The following is an 8,089-nucleotide window of genomic DNA, read 5'->3' as shown; positions in this document are numbered from 1 at the left end:
TGACACATACAATGCAGGACAACGTATAACCGTGCTAATGAGACTGTCAAACGACTAGGTTTAAGAAGGGATTAGACGATGGATTAGACTGACAACTGCACTTGGGCGCCAGCGTAGTCTTCGCCCCTGGGGGAAAAAAATCTTCATCTTCTACGAATATTCGGCCTTTCCCGAGTTCGTTTTGGGTGAATATTCGTATAGGTTCTATAGGTATAGGATTTAAAAGGTCCAGTAAGAGCGACTATTGGTCACCGGCAGGGAGCTCGTCTGACATGAACCAATGAAGGGCAGCTGCAGACAACCATGCAGGGTTTTAAAATGCTCCACGGTATACACATCATCACATCGGTTTATTAATTGGAATGAACTGTGAACATGTGGAATGTGCCAGTCCCGCTTTAAATCTATATGCAGATAAATGGTATAGCGTTTAACAATTTTTAGCGTCAACCACCAAAATCGTCAGGATCCTGCTGGTTACCGAAAGATTTTCATCTACAGGTGTGGGAACCCAGACATGTTTTAATAGATCCTGCTGTAAAAAAGGAAAGGGACAAAAGAGGAAAGATCTCTCTTTAAATTGAAAGCCATGAGTTCCTACAATGGGGAATAAATACTAATCTCAAATTAAATGAATCTCTCTTGAACATAACAGACAGAAAATGAGAATGTGGTTTGCACTTGGCAGATAAGAAATAGTCCCGTCAATTTGAAAGGATGAGCAGGAGTATTGTAGTAAGCCTTTACAAAGAGATGTGGGTTATAACTTAACCCCTTGGAAAGTAGTTGATAAATGTTTTAATCTAGTAAAAAAAAAAGGCTGGCGGCATTTTTTGTGACTGGGGTTAAGTAATCCTTGACCACAATATCAGGGCACTGCTAGATGCCTGGCTTTCAATTTCCATACAGACATTGCTGAAAAGCCAGTTTATCCACTTAATGCGATAAGCCTAACCCAGGGCAGAGCCCCAGCTTCTCACCTCCACCACTAACTTTAGCGGCCATCGTCTTTTACACTGGGCGCCAGGATAAAACATCATATCCCAGTGCGCTGCATTCTGAGGGCGTCCTGAGGTCACCATAGAGGCTGGGCTGGCTAGGCTCAGTCCTCCATGGTGTGTATGGGCTGGTTGGATGCTATAGCTGTGATGTCCCCAACCTTCTCATAGAGAAGTGGCGCACCGGGGAGCTTGATGACCCAATAGGCTGATTTGCCCCTCGGTGATGTGTTGGCCACCAGGAACTGCCACCCTAGGTCGAGTCAGCCTGAGCCAGAAAATGTCTACACATATAAAACACATAAAACCAAAAGGCTTCTCACTAAAGTAACATAAATTAGTGATTCGTATTTGTACAAAATATTGCGGTCCGTAACAGATTCCCTATACCCCTTTTTACAAAGTTCCCTTGTTGGTGTCAACATTGCAGCTTGATAGGTATCCAAGTCCCACAGGGCTTAGTGCTAAACCTGATGGGAGATGGGAGTGATTGGGGCTGCATCATGGAGTTGGGGATAGCCATGTACATAGACAGGGCCTGCCCCAATATACCTATAATGTGTGGGGAGGTGATTAAGTAGGTGGAATCAAACACAATTACTCCTGCCCGGTAATATCAAACGTTGCTCAGGAGACCCAGTAATTAGCTCTGATTCCCAGAACCTCTGGGGTAAGTTCCCAGTTATAGTAATTACTTGTATATGAGGAGATAATATTGAGAAATATTAATAATCTTGTCCACTATCTAAACAAATATTTGACTCAAATCAGGTGTTTTTTTGAATCAAAGGTTTGATCTGCACATGTGGAACTCTGTATAAGTGTGCGCCTGGAGAAAAGGAGATCAGAAAAGCATAGACTGTAGAAAAGCTTCTAACAACTCCAATGAGCTCTTCCCTAGTCTCAAAAAGAGGAATGTACAAAGTAAGTGTGTCGGGATGAGCGCAGTTAAAACTACTAGGCAGTTGGAATATAAAAGCAACAAATGTAATAATCGCTTTTTCATATATAAAAAACTATTCATTCCATAAAAATATACACATTGATAATTAGATATTGATTGTCAACGTGTCTAGCTGTCATCATTTGTTTATGGAATTGTATTGATAAATACACCTGATCCCTTTGTTGGTTTGTTGTAGTGAGTTGAGGGGAAATGATTCATTACATGTCATCGACTTCACTGATAAAGGGCAAACTCTGGTATGTTTCTCCTGCAAGTACGTCTGGTCTGGCCTTGCAAGATACATTGTGAGATTTATCAAATATCATGTTGTTGACTTAAGCATAAGTTATGTAGACCAACGCGGCCCCTCCTGCTGGGGAAACTTCCCAAGGATGACCATTTATACAATCAGTGAGATGTCCCATTACCTCATCCTTATATCTTTTATATTTGGTGTTGCACCAGATACAAGAGTATCAAGCACTATTAACAGCCATGTGACTCCTGAAAAGCTTAGCTCTGCTGTAAGAACATTGGTTACCTCCATGTAACTAATTCATACAGATCCATTACACTTCCCAGACTCTAAAGGTAATTCATCTTTCTAGGGCATTCAGGCTGAAAAATAACATTAAGTAGTACTTTCAAGCTTGAAGAAAAAGGAACACATTTCACTTCATCCTGCTGGGGATTTAAAATATGATTGTAGATGTTCTCAACCCAAAGATTCTTTATGAACACGTAATGCCACACACACACACGCACATACATACATACATACACACACACATACATACACATACACACACACACACACACATACACACACACATACATACACACAGTGGGCTGATGCACAAAGGTGACTTCCCTATTTTTGTTGTCACACTTAAGCTCGGGTATATTGATACTAATGTACTGTTTCTTTTAACTTTTTAGTTGTTACCATTTTTTGTGCCCTCAACGGTAATGAAAATGTTTCCTATTTTTGAAAAGTGATATCAGTGACCATTCCTGATATGTACAAAGATTATGTTGCATGGCACAATGGATGAGGTGAAACCTAGGTGGTCTTAAGTCGGGTGGTCTTAAGCCTAGGTCATCTCCATACTGTAAGAGGAGGGCTAGCCAGACCTGAGACAGAAGTGGAACTGGAGGTAAGCATCACTTTAGCAGAGAATAGTATGTATTTTCAGTCATCTAGGGACCCCCATCTGCCAGATTGGGCAAATTGAGCTCGGGCTCAGCATGTCTCACCAGGTACCACTGACGGTGCTAGCCTATGACATCATAGAATCCTCAGTCTACTAGTTGGTGACTATAATCAGATGGAGGCAAAGCTACTGGGGAAAAAAATATAATTTATATATACTACAACACTGTGCCTGTATTACTTTATACACAAATACAAAAAGTCACTTTTAAGCCAGTCCTGGGTTGCTGGTCATTTTCAAGGGTACTTTGAACTTACTCTGTAAATAGCGGTCTTATCAGCAATGGCAAAAAACGCGACTTTATAAAGGGACTATCTGGGTTAGGAGGTTTTTCTCGTGGGAAAATAACCTATTTCAGTAATATTGCTTGTTCAGAGATCTATTCTAATGTCTCAATCTTTTTTTCCCCCTGGCTCTGTAGTCATGACCTTTTCAGAGGGTACAAGGAGTTGGCTGCTCTGAAGCGCCAATTACTTTATCTCGTGCTGAAAAAACGAATACGCTCTGTGCTTTTTGAAGTGAGCCTTATTTTGTGATACAAGCCCTGCTAGTTGAACTGTTTCCTTTGCTGAGGTTGGGGATTTTTTTTCTGCTCAGCGGAACAGAAAAGATTAAAGAATGCCACATAATTTTTCAAAATGTTCCAGAATTTAACCCCATCAGCTTTCTCAATGGTTTTTCAGTTGTTTTGCTTCCATAATTCAGCAATATATCACTACATACCAATCTATGCAAATTAAAAAATACATATTTTGTTGGTTTTTTTTAAGATGGCACATGCACATATTTTTCACGTTATTGGTATGCGTGTCTAGCATTCTTGCCGTTCCAAAGCATGTTGAGCCCCAACAGGGGAGATTAAAATGTACAGAAAATGTGACTTTTATATGTAGCGCATGACAGATTACTGCCAAACAAACAAGTTTTAGATGAACTCATTGAAGACGGACAGTTGCTCAATAGTCTGTCATATGTTACTTCTCCTGTTGGGAGCATCTCAACTTTTAGCTCTCTTGTGCCATTACACGGAAAAAAATCTCCATCGACATACCAGTCTGGTCCTGCCACGAGAGCAGCCCCAAAACCGAAATCCGAGGCAAATTCCCTCTGCAGAAGGGAACCAACATCTCTAGATGTGCATTGTGACCTTCATGGCCCTTGTTAGTGTGGTCCAGTTGGTATTCCTCTAGGCACATGAGACCAAGGTGGTCCATGTCTGGACTCTTCACTTGGGATGGGCCCCAAGAGAGCCGTGAAGAGCAAAATGCCATACAAAACATATTTGAGATGAACTCCAGGCCGATAAATACGCCTGGAGTTGTTGTGCAGAGGAAATTTCATTTCAGTTCTGGGCTGCTCTTATGGCAGGGTCAGATATGTTGGTCGAGATTTTTCTTTTGCAATGGCACAAGAGAGCTAAAACTTGACATGTTCCAAATGGGCTGTATGACACGTTATGAAGCAGCTGTCCGTTTGTGGTGAGCATCTCAAACTTGTTCTGTATGGCATGGCAGATTACTTTGCATGTAAATAGAGTTCATAAAATACTAATATGGATTGACTTGTTCCCTGTCAATATGTGCCTGTGACACATAGATTAAACAATGCATGTTAAATAATATGTCTTGCAGTAAGCCCATTAACTCGCAAGCTAATTACTTTTGCCTTTCCAAACCAGTAGAATCATCAAAAAAATTATTTTTGCATTGTATACATTGGTGATTTCATAGTGTGGGTTATGTAGATCCACATAGCAATACAGAAAAATGTTTAATGCTCATCAGTAAGCCATGGAAACAGCTATAAGGCTTATTAGGCACGTACATAGACTGCTAATACAAAGTATGGCTATAGCATAATGCAGGGGATATTCTTTCTAGACCTCGTTTCACAACATTGCCATTTTTAAAATATATCAACCAAAGTGTTTTGTCATTGTGTGTGGTTCAGTTTCATAATAATACAAAAACTGAGTGATGGAATCCTGATTTAAGATCAGTGTATGTTTCAGTCACTGCTAATATTTTTATTAGTTATTCCAGCATGCCTAAGATATGCACGCAAGGACATACAGTATGTACATTTTTGATTCCTTACCCCTGGGCTCACTCATTTGTATATTACAGTGGTTTTCAACACAGCCTTTGAGCACAGCATAAGGGTAGAAATGCATGAGCCGGAGTATTTCACCTGTGTACAGCTTCATTGAAGCTGACAATTTCACAGAATACATACATCGGCAACTTAATCAAGAATACACAAATATAGATTTGTGTACAGTCCGTAACGGAAACAATACACATGAGACAATCAATCATGCATAGACGTGGAAACATAATAGTAATTATGACCAAGGGCTGATGGTGAACAAGAAGAGAGAGGGCTGGGGTTACTCATCCCCCTCAAGACCGTCAATGGTGGATTAGACGTCAGGCAAGCTGAACTTGGACTCTTTACTAAAGATCAGTAAGTTCCTGGCAAGCCACAAAGCATCCTTAACACAACACATTAAGCACCAGGCTTTTTTCTTGAGTTTTTTGTCCATTCAAAATATAGTGATACATTAGCTATGTTTGGGGCAGTATAGATGGATGCTTTGGCCCATGCAATTAAATCTGAGAATGGCATCTGATTTTCAGATGATCCAAAAATGTACCTTTATTCATCCTCCCAGCAAGGTCAGACTTTGTGATAGCCCACTATAACCATCAATGTATACCATGGTATCTCTGGTTAGGCTCTTGGTTCGAGCCATCCTCAATCCTTCGGCAGCCTGGCCGGTGGTGCTACTACTCTGTATGTCACCCGAATGAGGAATCTGCACACACACCAAAGGAACTCAGGTGCTTAACTGTGCCAGGAAGGGCCAGCTCCCCAGTGGATCAAAATAAATAAAGGCTCCAGGCACTCAAGGGTTCCAGCACAGGCAGATTTATTAAAGGAAGACAGCAACAATGTTTCAACCTCACAATGAGGTCTTTATCAAGTTGATACTACTCTGTATGTCTTAGTGGCAAGTGTGTGAAAACACCTTTGACTCAAAATTTGCTTCCTAATACCTGTAGTCCATATCCCCCACACAGTGTATGTCTGTTTATGCAGTCGTTAGTCGAAGGTGATACCGTTTATTGGGCCACTGTAGAAAAAAAGATTTACCGTCACAAAAACTTCCAGGACCCCAGCTGTCTCTCCCTTAAATGGAACGGATTATTGTCTATTTATGTAAAATATGAAGCTGAAACTTCCTACAGTTAGTAGAAAACAGCCTTGAAATCACATCTTTAATTTTCCATCAAGACAAGAGCCTGTCAAGTGCCAGGTCTTTACCGATGAAGACATACATTCTCTATTTTACTGCAGAATAACATCAAACACTGTAAATCACCCCTGATTGCTAGTGCTTCACAAGAACATCTGCATTTTGAAAGCAAAATTGACGATAGAAGAAAGAATCACCTGGTGCTGTGTGAAAAGGTAGCAGATAAGTGTATTTTCCTTGGATTAGATGAATAGCTGCTTATCGCTTTGTATAGCTGTCCGCTGGCACCCCATGGAGAGCGGATTGCATAACAGTTTAACTCTACGCTTAAAACGAGGTTACTCTGCTTTTAAGTTTGCATGCTTCGTACCCATAAAAGAAAAATGGATCTGATCGTTTGGAGAATAAACAATCAAACCTATAATTTACATCAATGTCCAAAATTTCCATTAGTTAGGATGTGCTAAATATATCTGCAGTAAAAATTAGACTTAAAGATGATCATTTCTGAACAAAAATAAATACACTTTTCACAGGTAACCAGGAAATTTTCTCAATAGTATAATCTTAATACTAAGAGCATTTAACTCGTAAGTACTTAATAAATTCCAACACTTGAACAGAAAGTGGTATGAAAAGGAAAAAGGCTAAAAATATAGCCTTTCCTCAAGTTCTGCCCAATGACCACCTACGGTTTGCACCAAAATCAGGTCTTAAAGGCAGAGTCTGGTAAATAAACCACCTCTACATCTCAAAGTAGATAAATGGAACAGGCTCCCATTAGAAGTGGTAGAGGCCAATACAATGAGGGGATTTAAACATGCATGGGATAGGTAAAGCTATCCTGAACCCAAGACAAGACCAAGAACGGATTATGGTCTGAGTCACTACATCAGGAAAAATGGGCAGACTAAATGGACCGAATGGGCCTTATCTACCAAGGCCAGTCACAAAACAACTATAATCACAAGCAGGGTATCTCCGTAATGTGAAAGTGCTCATTTTGGGTGGTCTCAGGATACATAACTTCGCTTTTTTGGTCCCAACTTGAGGGGGGAGAGAAGGAAGTCTTTCCACAGCCTGATCTGTCATGCATCGAAGGGATAGCTTAAAGCAACAAGACATAATACTACCTTCTCTGGGACCAACTGGCAGGATTTGGGGACGTACTATTAAGTCGTTTGTCGCAAAGAGATTAGGATGGACTTTGTTTTGATTTATTAAATCATTTTGGCTTGGGGGAAGGATACCGGGCAATGGGGACATAAGGAAGGATTTATGGAACCAGGAGAGTTAACTTCTCCGCTGCGTTCATGGGAATTATATTCCACCTCACAAATGTGAAGTCCAATGCATTTTGCCGTGCATTTCCATGACTTGAGGAGTTTCCTTAAGAGATTTACCTTAAGAAATTAGCTATGATATGATCCCAGCAGCATAGAATAGGAGGGAGTCGGTTCCAAACTGCGTGACCAGGAGAATCTGCCCCTTAACATTTGGGCAAAAACCCTGCCATTTCCAGTTCCCAGGTATACTCGCCATGCCCTGTTCCCCCATCGTACGCGGGAATAATTAAAATACTATATAAATTCATAAATAATAAGCACACAACTCGGTCATTACTTATTATTTTATTTATATAGCTGCCAACAGTTTACGCAGCACTTGTTAC

This window comes from Spea bombifrons, chromosome 6 (assembly GCF_027358695.1).
Source record: "Spea bombifrons isolate aSpeBom1 chromosome 6, aSpeBom1.2.pri, whole genome shotgun sequence".
Taxonomy (NCBI): domain Eukaryota; kingdom Metazoa; phylum Chordata; class Amphibia; order Anura; family Pelobatidae; genus Spea; species Spea bombifrons.
Note: the sequence above shows the minus strand (reverse complement) of the source record.